This window comes from Pinus tabuliformis, chromosome 1_1, assembly GCF_031772625.1.
Source record: "Pinus tabuliformis cultivar Carrire ecotype Pingquan chromosome 1_1, CPIR1, whole genome shotgun sequence".
Taxonomy (NCBI): Eukaryota; Viridiplantae; Streptophyta; class Pinopsida; order Pinales; family Pinaceae; genus Pinus; species Pinus tabuliformis.
This window is the reverse complement of record NC_142297.1, coordinates 328,833,744-328,848,799: the sequence shown is the minus strand read 5'-3', so window position 1 is coordinate 328,848,799 and position 15,056 is coordinate 328,833,744.

Below are 15,056 nucleotides of genomic sequence, written 5' to 3'. Positions count from 1 at the left end.
ACAAGGATATTGAGGTTTTGGATGATCATGGAGAAAAGCAAGCCTTGCAGGGAGAGAAGAAGCCTACATCAGTGAGAATGGTCACAACTATGCAAGAAAAATGTAGCCACAGGAAAGGATTTTTATTGTTTGTAATGCATGTTTCCAGTGATAAAGAGAAGGGAGATGAGGATGATGAAGTCCTGAGGAAGTATCTCATCTTATAACATTTTCAGGATGTGTTTCCTACAGAGATTCCAGAGCTATAACATCATAGGGAAGTGGATTTATCTATTGAATTGGTACCAGGAGTATCACCAACATCTAAGGCACCTTACAAGATGAACACTTTAGAGTTGGTGGAATTGAAGGTGAAACTTAAAGAGATGCTTGATAAGAGATACATAAGGCCAAGCTTTTTTCCTCAGGGTGCACTAGTGCTGTTTGTAAGGAAGAAGGACGGAACTCTTATATTTTGCATTGATTACAAGCAAGTGAACAAAGTAAATATCAAGAATAGGCATTCATTGTCACAGATTGATGACTTGTTTAATCAACTGAAGGGAGTAGTGGTATTATCAAAGATTGATTTGATATCAGGATATCATCAGGTGTGCATACAAAAATAAGGCATCTACAAGACTACATTTCAAACAAGGTATGAGAACTATAAGTTTGTGGTGGTTACTTTTGGTCTTACTAATGCTCTAGCCACCTTCATGTGTTTGATGAATAATGTGTTGCATCCTTACCTAGATAAGTTTGTGATAGTTTTTGTTGATGATATATTGGTATATTCAAATAATGAGGAAGAGCATGTAGCACACTTGGAAGTAGTGTTGAGATTTTTGAGAGAGTATCATTTGTATGCCAATCTTAGCAAGTGAAACTTCTTTTAGTCTCAAATTCATTACTTGGGAGATGTTGTTTCCAAGGAAGGGATAACAGTGGATCTAGAAAAGATTAAGGCTATCATGGAGTGGCCAACTCCTAGGAACGTGGATGAGGTCATATCATTCATGGGACTAGTAGGTTATTTCAAGGGGTTCATCAGGAACTTTTTTAGGCCCTGGAATTATTGTATTTAATGCATCTTTTTACTTATATGATGCCATGCTCATTGCCTTGTTTTACCAACTTATGAATGTTGTTGGGAAAAGTATCCAATACGGAATGACCCTATCCCACTCTAAGGGTGATGGTACCTCAGCAACAATCGAAGCAAAGCTATTTGAGATTACTTCTTTATGAGATGTAAGAGAGGGGAGAAAGAGATCCACTCTTCACCTCCTTCAAAGCAAATCACCCAATAGTTCTAAACTCAAACCAACATCACTTCCTTACATTAACAAGATTCCAGCCCCCCTAGACCTCATGAGAGAGATATATATATAGGAGTTTTGGAGAAAGGATGAGTCAGCTTGAGGCTGGCATGAAGCTGACTAGTGTCCTCTCTCACTTCAGTTATTCTTCAGTTCTTGAGTCCACTTGGAGGTTCTTGCTTCCACTTGGAGATCTAGACCCTCTTACTCATCACCAGTCGAATTCCCTGATCCAAGTGTCATTTTGGAAGCTTCCTGGGCATTGACACCTTGAGGAATGACTGTGCCACATGTCCCAACTCGCCCAGCGCAGGTAGCCTTCTTTGCAATTGACATTCAGCGCAGGTAGACAGTGGAGCAGTTGACATTTGTTGAAATTTGGTACCGGAGGACAGGTGGTTCCCTAAGGCTTTGATCTTTGGCCTAGGGAAAAGTGTCCAAAAGAATTTAATTTTTCTCCTAAAGTAACTTTATAATTTTTATAAAGTTAAATCTAATTTGAAAGTGACTTTAAGTGATAAAGTTACTAAGTCTAATTTTAAAGTGACTTTATAAAGTCAATGAAAAATTAGAAAGGAAAAGTGACTTTGGAAATAAATGACTAAGTGGGTCTTTATTAAAGTGGGGTGAATTAAAAAATAGAAAGTGAGATTTAAATGAGCATTTAATCTCAGCCATTGATCTAAATCTATTTCAGCCATTGGATTTAGGGATCACCCAAAAGTCATTTAGGGTTGGGTTAAGGGAGGAAAAGGTGGAAAAGATCATTCATTCTTTCATGAGCAGATTGGGAGAAGGAGAGCAAGAGAGCAAGGGAGATTTCTGGACAAGGAGGAGAAAGAGGCAGCAGTTTGGCACACACACCAAGGCAGCATTTCAGCAAATCTGAACAGCATAAAGAACAAGCAGAAAAAGGCAGATTTAGTGAGCAAAACAGTGAAAAAATTATTTTTCAGCACGAATATCGAGGAGGCGATTTTCTGCACTTTTCCCGAGGGCTGTCCGTACAAGTCCGTACGGCCGTCCGTACAGTCCGTACGGTCCGTACATCCGTACGTCCGTACAGTCCGTACATCCGTACGGTCCGTACAGCTCTTCCAGCAGTTTTCAGATTGTCGTTTGGGCTGAAAACAGATAAGTTTTGCTTGCTGGAAAAATTTCTGTTTTGCTGATTTTTTGCTGAAAATATTTTCTCTGTAAAAGGCATTTTCCAGAAATAAAGAAGAGCTCTCAAACTGGTTTTCCCCAAGAGTTGTAGGGGGTTTTTCCAGGGTCAAGTTGACCAAAAATCACTGAGTTTAAATGTGTTTTTATGGCTGTTTTAATTGCTGATTTTTTATTTCTGCAATTTCCAGCACTCTGAAAAATTTCCAGAATTTGTGTTTTCAGCAATATTTATTTTTTCAGTCTGTTAAATGTATGGCTATGGGAATGGGCATTTAACTATATGGGAGAAATAAGGTGAAACTGAAAACCGGGGTGGGAAACAGAAAATTTTACATGGTATCAGAGCTTGAGTGCTGAAGGGCAGTTTGGGACAGCAAAAGAGAAAAAATACAGCTGCTGATTTTTTCACTCAGAAAATTCCAGCAAGCTGATTTTTCATAAACAGCAGGTTTATCTTTACCACAGCAGTGCTATTTTTCAGTTTAAGGACAGCAAGATGTCATTGGGATTGAGGGTGGAGGATAGGTTGGATGGGCATACAAATTACAGCGTTTGGAAGGAGAGAATGCAGAGTATCTTTGAGGAGGCAGAAGTCTGGGATATCATGGTGCATACAGCACAGCACCCTGTTGTTGTGCCTACTGATGCTACTCAGTTGGCAGCTTATAATAGAAAGAACAACAAGGGTAAGAGGCTGATTCTATACGGAATCAAAGACCATTGCATTCCTCATGTGAGAGGAAAGAGCAATGCCCATGAGATGTGGACAGCATTGTCCAATCTCTACCAGAGTACCAATGAGAACCGGAAGATGGTCCTGAAGGAGAAGCTGAAGAACATTAAGATGGGGAATGATAGTGCAGCTGGATATCTCACAAAGATTACCAATGTGAGAGATGAGTTGGCAGCGATTGGAGAGGCCATTCCATCCACTGAGTTGGTGCGTATTGCAGTGAATGGCCTCCCCCGTTCATGGTTGAACTTTGCTGATGGGGTTTGTGCACGTGAGACCCTTCCCACATGGGAGAGGTTTTGGGATGATTGTATACAGACAGAGATCAGGAAAGGACAGCTTGGGGCAGCCAAGCCAGTTGAGTAGGATGAGGATGTAGCACTGATGGCAGGAGGCAAGAAAGGCAAAGGGAAGAAGCAGGCTTCCACAAGCGGTGGTGGAGGCAAAGGCAAAGGTAAAGGTAAACAGGGTAACTCACAAAAGGACTATTCCAAAGTGAAGTGTTGGAATTGTCAGAAGATGGGACACTATGCAGTTGTGTGTCCGGAGAAGAAGAAGAAGAAGGGGAAGACCCAGGATGTGGCAGCGTCAGCTGAGATTGAGGACTTTGCAGGTCGTTTTGACCGGGAGTTTGCATTCACTACATGTGAGTCCTCTAGTGCAGGATCACCTGCCACACAGGTTCAGAGGGAGCATGCTTTTCCCTCGATTAGCGGAGCATCTACAGGTATCTGGTATGTGGACAGTGGGGCTTCACGTCACATGACAGGAGTCCGGGAGTACTTCTCAGAGCTTTCAGAGAGTGGCACTGATATTGAGGTAGTACTCGGTGATGACAGAGTTGTTAGAGCAGTCGGGGTGGGGACAGTGACATTTCAGAGGGAGTCCAAACCTCCCTTGAAGGTGTCAGAGGTTCTTTATGTGCCAGGGATGAGGAAGAACCTCATATCCGTCTCAGCGTTGGAGGACAGAGGATATGAGGTACTGTTCAGGGAAGGACAGGTGTTGATGTATCCCAGGGCCTCTCCAGCTGATTCAGCTAGAGTGATAGGTGTACGCCATGCAAAGGTGTACAAGTTTGCATTCCAGCCCCCTTTGGCATTGAGCTGTAGTACCGACAGCAGAGCTAGCAGTTCTGAGCTATGTGAGATTTGGCACCGCAGGATGGGGCACATGTCTCATGGAGCCTTGAGGACATTGCGGGAGATCACTACAGGTGTGCCAGATTTCAGTACTGATCACCATGATACTTGCAGAGGTTGTGCGATGGGCAAGTTTGCCAAATCCCCTTTTCCCAGCAGTGACAGCAGAGCGACGGGGATACTTGATTTGATTCATTCCGATGTGAGCGGTCGGATGTCTCATGTTTCCTTGAGTGGATATGAGTACTATGTCTTATTCATTGATGATCACTCCAGGAGGACCTGGATTTATTTCTTGAAGACCAAGAGTGAGGTCTTCAAGCGGTTTCAGGAGTTCAGAGCTCTTGTGGAGACTCAGACAGGTCGAAAGATCAAGTCCCTGAGGTCGGACAATGGAGGAGAGTACACCCTTGGAGAGTTTGTTGACTATTGTGCAGAGGCAGGCATTAGGAGGGAGTTCACTGTTCCTTACAACCTCCAGCAGAACGGGGTTGCGGAGAGGAAGAACAGATCCATCATAGGGGCTGCCAAAGCCATGTTATATGATCAGGGGTTGCCATTGTTCTTGTGGGCAGAGGCCTGCAACACAGCTGTTTACTTGCAGAACAAGAGTCCGCATCGTGCCTTGGGGCACATGACTCCGGAGGAGGTTTTCTTTGGGAAGAAGCCTGATCTTGGTCATCTTCATATCCTTGGATGCATTACATACTCCTATATACCCAAGGAGGAGAGGACCAAACTAGAGCCCACCGCAGAGAAGGGTATCTTTGTGGGCTACAGTGAGACCTCAAAGGCCTTTCGGATTTACATTCCTGCACAGAGGAAAGTTGTTGTCAGACGGGATGTGAAGTTCGAGGAGGACAGGGCCTTTAGGAGGTCACGGGAGTTAGAGTATCTGGATCAGCCAGACCCTCAGCAGCAGTTGAGTCAGTCGCAGGGATCCAGTGGGCAGGGATCAGGAGGATCCGGAGGTACATCTATGAGGATGTCAGGTCCATCAGTGAGCAGTGGCTCGCCGAGCCAGAGGGGTGGTGCTCCGGGTAGCATGCAGAGCAGTTCACTAGGGAGTCCACTGATGGACAGTTCACACGGTACCTCAGCTTCTACAGGTTCAGGTGCAGGCAGGAGGACAGCAGACAGACAGTCAGGAGTTCAGGCTACTGATGGGGATGAGGAGGAGGAGTTTCATTCTCCTATGGGAGAAGCATGCTCAGGGAAGAGGAAGCCCAAGTGGCTTCAGGACACCTTGAGAGATGCCACATCTGTTGCTGAGCCGAAGAGGCCGGTCAGAGAGAGTAGACCACCTGAGAGATTTTGTAGCTATATGGCGATGGTTACCAGCATCCTTGACTCTGAGCCTTCTAGCTATGAGGAGGCAGCTAGCCAGCAGGTCTGGAGAGAGGCCATGCAGGAGGAGTATTCTTCTATCATGAAGAATGATGTTTGGGAGGTGGTGCCGAGGCCTGAGGGCAAATCCGTGGTTACTTCCAGATGGCTTTACAAGGTAAAGCATGCTGCAGATGGCAGCATTGAGAAATTCAAAGCAAGGTTTGTGGCTAGAGGGTTCTCACAGGTAGAGGGAGTTGATTATGAGGAGACCTTCGCTCCCGTGGCTCGATATACTTCGATCCGCTCCATTATATCGATAGCAGCAGAGATGGGTTGGAAGATCCACCAGATGGATGTGAAGACCGCATTTCTCAATGGCTTCATACAGGAGGAGGTGTACATTGAGCAGCCACAGGGCTTTGAGGTGCATGGGAAGGAGTCCCATGTGTGCAGATTGAAGAAGGCCCTTTATGGCCTGAAGCAAGCTCCCAGAGCTTGGTACTCCAGGATAGATGCATACTTGCAGGGGATGGGTTTCACAAAGAGTGAGGCAGATCCGAACCTTTACTTTATTGTGATTGGTGAGGAGCCTCTCATTCTGGTGCTGTATGTGGATGACTTGATCATTACAGGTGCAGAGAGACTCATAGAGCACTGCAAGAGAGATCTTGCGGCGGAGTTTGAGATGAAGGACATCGGCTTGATGCATTACTTTTTGGGTTTGGAGGTGTGGCAGGAGGAGGGGCATTTCTTCCTGGAGCAGGGGAAGTATATTGTGGACATCCTTAGCAGATTCCACATGGAGGATTGTAGACCCATGTCGACACCGATGATCACCAACTGGAAGAAGCTTCATGCTTCGGATTCCGAGTTGGTGGATCCCACATTGTACAGGCAGCTGATTGGTTCCTTGATGTATTTGGTCAACACTAGACCAGATATCTGTTTTGCAGTCAACACGATGAGTCAGTTTATGTGTGAGCCTAGGAAGGTTCACTGGGTGGCTGCAAAACACATTTTGCGGTACTTGCAGGGGACAGTGGATTATGGTCTGGACTACAGGCAGGGAGATGGAGTGAGATTGGCAGGATACACTGATTCTGATTGGGCAGGTTGTGCTTCTGATAGGAAGAGCACTTCAGGGTGTTGTTTTGGGTTGGGTTCAGCAGTAGTGTCATGGTTCAGCCGGAAGCAGCAGTCAGTAGCACTGAGTTCAGCGGAAGCAGAGTATATGGCAGCCAGTCTAGCTAGTTGTGAGGCCATCTGGCTTCGCAAGATGTTGTTTGGCTTATTTGGTCAGCCGTTGAGACCTTCAGTGATTTACTGTGATAATCAGAGTTGCATTAAACTCACGGAGAATCCAGTATTTCATGACAGGTCAAAGCATATCGAGATCAGATATCATTTCATCAGAGACCATGTTCAGAAGGGAGCTGTAAAGCTTGAGTATATTTCCACTGATGAGCAGGTTGCAGATATTCTTACCAAAGCCTTACCACGGGGCAAGCATGTCTACTTCAGAGACAAGATGGGTGTGGTGAGGAACACCTTCCTCGGTAAGAGGGAGTGTTGAAATTTGGTACCGGAGGACAGGTGGTTCCCTAAGGCTTTGATCTTTGGCCTAGGGAAAAGTGTCCAAAAGAATTTAATTTTTCTCCTAAAGTAACTTTATAATTTTTATAAAGTTAAATCTAATTTGAAAGTGACTTTAAGTGATAAAGTTACTAAGTCTAATTTTAAAGTGACTTTATAAAGTCAATGAAAAATTAGAAAGGAAAAGTGACTTTGGAAATAAATGACTAAGTGGGTCTTTATTAAAGTGGGGTGAATTAAAAAATAGAAAGTGAGATTTAAATGAGCATTTAATCTCAGCCATTGATCTAAATCTATTTCAGCCATTGGATTTAGGGATCACCCAAAAGTCATTTAGGGTTGGGTTAAGGGAGGAAAAGGTGGAAAAGATCATTCATTCTTTCATGAGCAGATTGGGAGAAGGAGAGCAAGAGAGCAAGGGAGATTTCTGGACAAGGAGGAGAAAGAGGCAGCAGTTTGGCACACACACCAAGGCAGCATTTCAGCAAATCTGAACAGCATAAAGAACAAGCAGAAAAAGGCAGATTTAGTGAGCAAAACAGTGAAAAAATTATTTTTCAGCACGAATATCGAGGAGGCGATTTTCTGCACTTTTCCCGAGGGCTGTCCGTACAAGTCCGTATGGCCGTCCGTACAGTCTGTACGGTCCGTACATCCGTACGTCCGTACATCCGTACGGTCCGTACAGCTCTTCCAGCAGTTTTCAGATTGTCGTTTGGGCTGAAAACAGATAAGTTTTGCTTGCTGGAAAAATTTCTGTTTTGCTGATTTTTTGCTGAAAATATTTTCTCTGTAAAAGGCATTTTCCAGAAATAAAGAAGAGCTCTCAAACTGGTTTTCCCCAAGAGTTGTAGGGGGTTTTTCCAGGGTCAAGTTGACCAAAAATCACTGAGTTTAAATGTGTTTTTATGGCTGTTTTAATCGCTGATTTTTTATTTCTGCAATTTCCAGCACTCTGAAAAATTTCCAGAATTTGTGTTTTCAGCAATATTTATTTTTTCAGTCTGTTAAATGTATGGCTATGGGAATGGGCATTTAACTATATGGGAGAAATAAGGTGAAACTGAAAACCGGGGTGGGAAACAGAAAATTTTACAACATTCAGCGCAGATGCTCAGTGGAGCAGTTGACATGATCCAGAATTAGCTTGTTTTTGAGTGTTTTCAGGTGGAGAACTGCTATTCAGTGCTGTGGTTTGCTGACCTTGTTCCTCTAGGGGTAGGAACAACATGTTTAGGGACTTTGGATCCCTTAGATTATGGACATTTCATGCTGTAAGGCACAAAAATGTCTATAACAATGAACTTCTATCTTGTACTTATACATTCTTTTGATGCAATAGTGAAGATTTTCATTATTTTGTCGAACAATACCTTCATTATATTCATTTTTTAGGACTTATGTTCATCAAAATGCTAGTAATGCAAATTATTCAATCCCTGCACTATGCATAAGAGATCCTGCACCATAGGGATGGACATGTAGGTTACTTTGATCATTGAAATGTACCACGTGGGCCCTTGATTACACTTTTCAGAGAGAATTTTGAATATTTTGTCAAGGTCAATTGCACTTCCCTTCACTGATGGTGATTTACTAAGTGTGGTTCAGTTCCCAAACTAGCAAAGCGGTTCCTACACTCACTTAGGGGTTCAACATATCAACACACTTTTGGGTAAAAAAAAATATGTATTTTTTCCAAAATGATGTTTTAAAATATCCAATTGAGTTATAATGCATCTAGGTCGTACATATTAATTTTCAGAAAATAATTAATAATTCAACCCTAAATTCGCATAGTTTTTAAACTTCCAACTTTCTCCTCGATTTGCGTGTAGATGAAGAATAATATCAGAATTATAATACACAAGTTTTGTTGAAAATATGGAAAATTAGGCTCCCTCCAAGCATTTTTCAAAAATTTGTCATGGTTTGAAAGATACATGGGGTTCATTGAAGCCAATTTGTTAAAAATGCGTAATTTTCTAGAATTGAAAAATTGGGTTGTTAAAACCAAAATTCATCTTGTAACCTTCATAAAAATCCCATCCATGGCTTGTGGAGGGATACGATGTTATTATAAATTCATTTTTCTCATTTGGACCTTGAGAAAATGGTCGCAGATGTAAAAGGCTGATTTATTTTCAACAAAAGTTTCTAATGCCAGTTTCCTCTTTTTATTTTTTTGTGAATTTCGTGATTCACTTTGGCTCTGTAATTTATCGTTTTAAACAAGGATGTGAATTTTACTAGTAGGGACCACCAGAACAACTCAACATCCTTCTATTTTGTGATTTTTAGATCTGCAAAGTTGGTGTGTATTTTATTATTGCGTAGCTGTGTTAACAACAAGGTTCTTTAGTTGGTTTGACAGATCTATGGATTCCTCTCTTACATCTTTTCCTTTATACATGAATGACACTTTGACTTATGTTTTATTGAGTTCTAATATCTGAATAATCTATCCTAAAAATGGTAAGATTCTTTTCGGACTTTGCACTTCTTTACACTGTGTGATCAAGGAAATTTATATGTTGTAGTGATACCCTGTTTTCACATGCAAAATATATTTGGGTCATTTCATTGTGAGTGGAGAAAAATATTCAGTTTTGAGATCCCTTTCCATTATATATATACAAGTACTTAGTCCATGATATTTTGAAATTATATTGTCGTTGTGAGAAGTTGAACAATATCTTCAGGTTTTCTAACAAGTTGAAAACATTGTTAAGGATAACTAGCATTGGAACCTGATCCATAATTACCTTGAGCTTGCACACAATGTTAAGACCTTCATCACAACAAAACTTCAGATAAATATGGGACTGTGTACTTTCAACTTTGATATTTGTTGGTATGGTGGGAAATAATATAATTTCTAAGATCTTTGTCCTAATATTGCAAACCCTTTGTTATCATATGAATGTATTGATTCATGAGCTCAGAAAAACTTTGTCACTTGGATTTTCATTAGGGCTCATAAATTATATGTCAAGGTTTTTTGGTTGTTTAATTAGTGATGGGATTTTATTTATATTTAATTAAACTAAAGCCTCTTATAAATATAATGACCATAATCATTCAAGATAGTTGTCAACCAGAGTGTGAATTACTTCATGGACAATTGTTTTCAAACAAGGTATGTTTCTTTAATTTGATCTGGTTATTTGATCACTCCTTAATGCTTTTATCTATGGTCACTTTTGATGATTTGAGTGTGTAATGGATCATTTGAACAGAAATCAACATTTGTGAGATAATGCACTCGTGATATACACTAAGTGCAGGAACAAGAATCGTAAAACAAAATTGGCACTTGTAGTTTTATCTTGCAAATTATTATTGGACATTGTGTTTTCTTTGATATTCCCTTACAAGAATGAGGTCATTGCTAATTTTAAGATTCCAAATTTGTTTTGAAAATATCTTTTGACAAAGTGGGTTTGTTCCAAGATTTGAGGAAATATTAACTAGAGTGAGGTTGATCTTGTTTTTGCACATAATAGTTGTTTTGTAGTTGATACACCAAAATGCATCAATAACATTAAAGGCAAATTTGAGTCATATTTAATTTTTTTTTTGCACTTAGAGTAGACTGATTATGATATTCTTCTTGCACATATAATTGAATGGGAAAAGAATTTATTGCAAGAACTCAAATAAAGGTTCTATTTTTCAGTTGAGAGTTTGGTTTGGCATTAGAAGAGCTTGGATTGTATAGGATCTACATGTTCATGTTGATAGTATTTGCATTCAATTGGTCGGCACTCATGTTTTCCATAATAATTAATAGTTAGGGTTTGTGCTTTGATTGTTACTAGTTAGGGTTTACCTTTTCAATTGCTAATAACTAGGGTTTGTTTATAATTGTTGATATAATTGTGGGATTGGTGTTTGCGTGATTTATGGTTTTGATTTTAATGAATTCCTTTGAGTGAAGGATTAGAGAAGGGATTGATTAAGTGCAAGAACTCAACGTGCGAGTGATTTATAAGAAAACTACGGTTTTGTTTTGTAGGTTGTTGAAGTCTCTCTCTGGAATTTCTAGTGTTGCATCTCAAAGTCCAGAAACCCTAGATTGACAATTAAATGTTGGTCCATCCATATGCCCTATATTGCAACCAAAATTTTGGTGTCGTTGCTAGGGAGGTGCTTACGGGTTTGACCTTGGTGACCTACTACAGTTTGGTTTGCTCTTTACCTAGTTTCTCTTGCAAGTTTTTGATTATGTTTCTTTCCTGCATATATTTCTTATATTTTTAAGGTTTTTCATTCTTTGGTGTTGTAAGAACCCCCCTATATACTCATCCATGTGATGAAAGAATATACTAGTAAGCTTGTTGAGAATAGAAAAATGGTACATTTCATTTAATTTTTCAATGAGGAGTTTTGATGTTGTTGCGGAGATATACAATTCATCTGATGACAAACTCGCAAGTTGGTATTTTTCTTGAACATAAAAATAAAATTATCAACTCTTTGATTTTGACATTGGATGATTTGCAAGAAGAACGAAAGAAGGATGAGGAACCACTGTTATTTTTTTGCGCCAACTGTAGAAAGAACCACTATATAGGAGAATGCCCACTAAGTAGCCTATAAGTTTTCAAAATTTGCGAGGAAGGTCATTCAACAAAACATTTCCCATCATTGTCAAGATTAATAAAGGTACTTAGGTAATCAAGTAAGGAATCAAATAAATTGCCAAGTATAACTAAAAACCCATCATCATTTTATACTTGGACTATTGCTTATTCTCCTCAACATGTTTATAATCCTACAATTCCATGGTATACTTTTAGTCCTCCTCCAAGTGAAAATCCTATCTTTTGGCCACAGTGGCCCTATCCCTGGATCTCATCCTCGAGCTATATATCCCCATGGCCTCAAGATTGGTTTGGAACCTTTTCTCTAGGGTAGTTTTCTATGTACAGTCAGTTACATGAACAACAACAAAAACTACAATTTTTATCTAACATGCCACCAAGTCATCCTCTTCGATGGTCCCAAATATCTGTGTAGCCTTAACCTAATCCATATCCTAGCCCTTATCCTAATCCATACCCTAGCACTAATCCAAACCCTATTACATACCTTAATCCAAATGCTAGACCTAACATTAGTCCATACCTCAATCCAAACCTTAGACCTAACCCTAATACAAACCCTAGTCCAAACCTTAGCTCAATTCTTGGAGTTGGTGCTTAGATGCATGCATCCTACCCTGTTTAACTGGTGTAAATGCATGTTGGCCAATTTCAAGAATCAACCAACCAAAATAAAGAGAGGGAGGATAAAAAAATTGGGGTTATGGAAGTATACTAGTGTCTTTCCTTCTAGAGAAGATCTTGGCCATGAGTCCAATGTATCTAGACTATGTGGTATATCCATTGCTAAGAGAGACTTAGATGATGAGGTGCTGCAGTCTCATGATAAGGGAAGAAGGTGTGCATAGTAGCAACTAGTTTCTGACACAATACTTCAAATGGTTGGTAGAAACACCATTATAAATGGATTACTACCCATATGATGGTGTAGACTTCCAACGATATCCATATCTAGTATTTTCCCCTGGCATGGATTAGGATGACATAGATAAAATGTTTTTGGTTTTTGTATTTTTTTAACTTTTTTGGATTTTTGGACTTTTTATTTTTTTTAGTCTTTTAGGTATGGGTACAGGGTTACTGACATATGGTATATGTGATATGCATATGTTGTGCTAACACACCCATCATGTTATTCTCCACTTAGGAGGGGTGTACCACTATCCCAAGCCCAAGAAACATAGGCATCATCAGAGGAAGATGAGAATGAGGAGTTGCAAGAGTTCACTCACAATGTCGACAATTTAATGTTAAGAGTTCTGCCAAGGAGCATTGCAAATACATCTCGATAGATGTAGAGGCATAGAGTGGGAGTAACTTGAAATCATCATTGGAGACTCCTCTGCTACATTTTGAATGCGATGTTATGTTATCATGTGCACCAGTAAGAAGGGATAGTGGTGTGCCTATGGTTGTGTGTTTTTGATGTGGTTGCATTTGTATCGAAAGATATCCAGGGTCTCGGAAGCCTAGATTTTGAACTATGTACCTCAATGTTTGATGATATAATAAAATGACAACTTCCATGTGTTTGTGTTTAAAAAGATGTGTTCTTTATATTCTGAATTACTTTATAATGTGCATGGTTAAAACTTTCAATGTGACAAATTCCAATCTAACGCATAATTAGCTAATGAATCAACCAATGTGTTTTGGGTGTAAGCTATACCTTGCACCTAGTTTGAAGTGTTTGTCAGTGATATTGGCACAAAATTTTATGGCTTTGATATTAGTTTTGGTTTGGAATTTAAGACTTGATAAATAGACTTAGTTGATTTAATTTCACAATATTAATTTTCTTGAGGCTCAATATATTAGTTTGGTTAGTTTTATGTTTGAAGAAAATAATTATATGGTTTGAAGCAAGCTCCCAAAGCCTGGTATGTCTGCATTGAAAATTACCTAGGGAAGCTTGGAAGAAGTTTCGATCTGAACCTCTTCTTCAAGGTGGTCCAAGGTATGCCTTTGATTTTGGTTTCATATGTTAACAATCTATTCTTGACAAGTAATGAGCCTCTGATGATCAAAGTAAGAGGGAGTTGGCCTTTGAGTTTGAGATGAAGGATCTTGGAATGATGCATTACTTTTGGGATTAGAGATTTGGCAGAAACGAGGAGAGACTTCCCTATCTCAAGAAAAATGTGTCGTGAATCTATTGTAGACATTTGAAAAGATGGAATAAAAATCCTTAGACACCTAGATGAAAATAAATTTCAAGAAATTATGAAAAGATGCTGCTAAACCTAACTCTTAGTACAAATGATTGACTGAGGCATTGATGTTCCTTGTGAACACTCGTCTTGATATATTCCTTCCAGTGAACACCTGAATTCAATTTACGTCTAAGCCACTTCATACAATTTGGGTTGTTGTTGAGCACATTTTGAAATATTTGCATGGGATGATCAATCTTGGCCTAAGATATACTATAGGAGATGTACGAATGTATGGATGCACTGATGTTGATTGATATAGAAATTTTTTTGATAAGAAGAGAACATATGGGTGTTATTTTAGCTTGCGACCTACCATGATGTCATGGATGAGCAGAAAATAAGAGTTGATAAATTTAAGCACAACCAAGGATTGAGTACGTTGTTGCTAGCATGGCTATCTGTAGGGTACTTTGGTTAAGAAAGATCTTCGAAGAGTTCTTTAAGAAGGTTCTAGATATGATAGTGACATATTATGACAACAAGAGTGGGATCTGATTGGTAGAGAATCCCATATATAGTTGGGAATGAGATATCTTCATGTATTGAGATAGTATTGCTATATGAGACAAGCTTAGGCTTGTGGTTATGTTGACAGTGTTGGACCTACCAACATTAAGGGGATATCCCTGATATGAAGTCCCAACTAGACCTCACACCATTTGGTGTAGGAGTCCCATTTGGTACGATTGCCCGATTTTTAGCATCTTAAAGGTTTGCCTTAGCTCTTGCTTGTCAGCACATGAGAGTGGTCTGCTTTGTCTTTGAACAACGAGGTTCGCATGCCTGATGAGTGCTTAGTGTTACTTGTGTAAAGTTTCTTTCATCGCAGAGGGAAAGGGTAGAGGTGAGTCTCAAGTCAAAAGGGAATAGTCCCAACTCTCTCAGAGACACACAACACAACAGGACATGCGCAACTTCTAGCGGAGTAGTCCACATAGATGTGCGAGTGACAAACACACAATGAATGG